The 3,242-nt window shown below is 30.3% G+C and overlaps 1 long non-coding RNA gene across 1 annotated transcript; it reads right to left on the bottom strand.

Annotated features, from left to right (window-relative positions):
- On the bottom strand, positions 1–2,697 carry LOC108783426 (uncharacterized). The gene is made up of 3 exons (XR_001941020.1): positions 2,382–2,697; positions 421–731; positions 1–175 (listed from the first exon to the last, which is right to left on the bottom strand). It is a non-coding gene; the product is annotated as an uncharacterized LOC108783426 (long non-coding RNA).
- Positions 2,698–3,242: the final 545 nt, after the last annotated feature.

Below are 3,242 nucleotides of genomic sequence, written 5' to 3'. Positions count from 1 at the left end.
TGTATGGTGGTATACTTAAATATTATGAATTCTATTTCTATCTTATCACGAGATTTTGTGTGGAAGTTGTTATCGTTTATACTTACTGAGGCGTAAACTTGAAAATTACATACAAACCCTTGTATGGATAGACATCGTTACACATAACTTTTCTCATTTAGTAGTACATTAAACTCTGAAAAGTAACCACTTTTAATGCCATATTATATCTGTAAGTTTATCTTTGTAGCACTCTTCATACATAAACGATAAATCTGAGTTCTGCTTATCACACTTAATTATACTTAAATATCTTGTTTTAAAAAGGGATGACATTAAATATATAGTTGTATGTGTGTGTGTGTGTGTGTGCGTGTGTATACGCATACACACGCGAACAAAATGATTTTAAACAAGATAAATGGACCCTCCATCACTTACAATTCATGAGCTAAAAGTGGATTTGTGATGTTAAAATCTTGATATTCATGGTCATTCCTGCCCGACAGCAGAGTGTTACAATATGGCGGCGCTTTATTCTTTTCCACATTGCGGCACTCTCGATAATCCGTTTCGTCCTTTTGAAAATCCCCCATTCCACTCGTGATGATCTCCTGAATCGCGAGATTCGAGATAGTCGTGCCGTTCGCTGAACTTCAGGGTACTCTGCAACCGGAGATGAAATCCGTGCACGTACATACATTGAATGCGAAGTCACCTTCTTGATCAGTAGTTCCGTTTGACAAAATAATCTACAAACAAAAAATGCGCAGTTGAAATGCTCCCAATAAAATACAATAAACACTAGCATTCTTTTTTTAATCTTTTATAAAAGTTGAATATTATAAAATGTTTTATAAAATATTATTACCATGTAAAATATTATAATATAAATTATATTTTTTAATGCCATAAATCGATGTGATACAATTATGAAATAATATGAAGATTGCTTTTATTAAAATGTTTTTTCTATTAAAAATCTATACTTCTCACACACCATCTGAGATATTAGAATCTCATAAGAATTAAAATACTTTTTACACACGAACTGAAATTGTAGAACGACAATTTATTGTTCAATTTTTATTTATGTAAATAGCTTCACATGTATAAAAAATATTTATTTGTAATCAAGGAATTTCAAATTATATATGGCGAATCAAGAGTTTCCAATATTTATGAATTATTACAAATATTTTTCTAAACATGTATTGCATTTATTGGAATGAAATTATTTGGGATGCATAGTTAATCGAAAATTACTGGTTTAAAATTGCGGGAAGTATGCATAGAATTAGACAGCTTAAACAACTATCGTCAGTCATGGAATTTGGAAAAGTTATTCGTGAGTTTATCAACGAGAAATATCATGCAAAACCTGCAACGAAATGTCAAATCGACAACGATTGATAGAGAGGCCATTTATGGATGGATGCACGCATCATGTATATCGCTGCAGCTATGCATTTGTATAGAATCTACAATTCTCGGTGCAACGGATCCTCCCAGGATCGCGTTAGCAGTATTTGCATCAAAAAATCACGTCGACATTACGTCTGCGCGGATGATGATTGATAAAACGCACAACTTGTACAAAATAAATATCAGAGTGATATTTATCATCGAGTTGTTCAAACAACATTTATTCCTGGATGTCATATCACGACGAAAGAGAACCAAATTGACCAATTTTAATAACTAAATTATCTGTAGCTACGACAACATCTTATTATATTAAAGATTTGAAATCATAGAATTATTTGTGTGATATAATATTATTACAATATTGATTATCAAATTCTCTAATTTACTTTTTTTTATAAAGAAATTAATGATTTTTGATACAACTTTTTTTTATTATTAAGCGCATATGTCATTAAAAATCATAGAGAACTCTTTGTATCGTCAAAAAGAAGCAGAAATTATCATCAGAACTATTGTATCTAAAAATTAATTTTTTAAAAATTTTTAATTTTTTTTTTATTATTCGAAAATTTTTTTTACTTATCAGGAACTCTAGGCAATCGCAAATTGAAACTATTAAGCCGCTCAGAACTATTCCACCTCGAAATTCGATAAAAAGTTAGCACCCCATTTTTAAAAAATGTAAACAAAATGTTTATTGAGCGGAACTTTTGTTATTAACTATAGGGAACTCTTCGTCTCTTCGAAAGGAAGTGGGAACTCTAATCAGAACTCCAGAGTACTATAGTTGGGGTGCTAACTTAACATACCCGAGAATTAACTTAATTTAATTTAGTTAATACTTTTATAATTATCTTTGTGCATTTGATAATGGATAAAATATTTAAATGTAATTATATTTAAATCGCAGCAGAATGTAATTAGCAACAAATATTTTACAGAGCCTCATTTTCTAGTATAGATAGTAAACTCACCTACTCCGCAGCAGTTCAATCCTTGCAAAGCCTCGCAGATTGCTTCGCTCGTTACTTTCGTATCTTTGCAAGAAACATCGGATTTGCTAGCAAATTTCTCCTATCGATTCAACATCAAACTTTTTTCTCGCCCGTGGCACTCTTTCTAAAATTCGAATCGAGAAGATCCGTGGCACCTCTCTTGAGGAAGATAATCTTTTTCACACGTCCCAAATACACATGCTAAGTCACGTCATGATTGACAGTTCCTCTTAACACTTAGTACGAGATTCTTTTTGACTGGTAAAAATTTCTGGTGCTTGCATGAATAGGAATAAACCAAGTGAATTTGAAAGAAATCTTTCAAGACAAATCCCCTAAATCTTCTTCTGTATTTGTACAATCAAATTACAAGATAGAACTTTTCAACTATGATATAATATTGATAATTATTGATATAATTTTAATATTTCTATACATTCGAACACATTCTGTAATCATGCGACGTCCATAATTTTTTAGTTCAAACTGGGAAGCATTTGTATTTGGATATTTAGGTTAAATGAAATGAATAACGAAAAAACAGTCGCAAATCAATTCTACTTTTATCAACGACAAACTTTTTGATCATTAATATCGATATCTGCAGTCTAAAGCAAATTATAATTTAATGTTCACTGAAATGTAAATTTGCTCATCTAAAAATATGTTATAAAAATTATGTGTCAGAGAGTTTCCATATTTTTGCGATCTTTTTGCAAAGATTAAATTTTGCTTAAATAAAATAACGTGAATAAGGTAATTTAATGTCATTAAATGAAATATACAAATGTAAAACTCCACATAAAGAATTACTTCATAATATGAGTTTTTATACATTCA

Source organism: Cyphomyrmex costatus, unplaced genomic scaffold, assembly GCF_001594065.2.
Source record: "Cyphomyrmex costatus isolate MS0001 unplaced genomic scaffold, Ccosl1.0 scaffold10, whole genome shotgun sequence".
NCBI classification, from domain to species: domain Eukaryota; kingdom Metazoa; phylum Arthropoda; class Insecta; order Hymenoptera; family Formicidae; genus Cyphomyrmex; species Cyphomyrmex costatus.
This window is presented reverse-complemented; position numbering and strand designations above follow the sequence as displayed.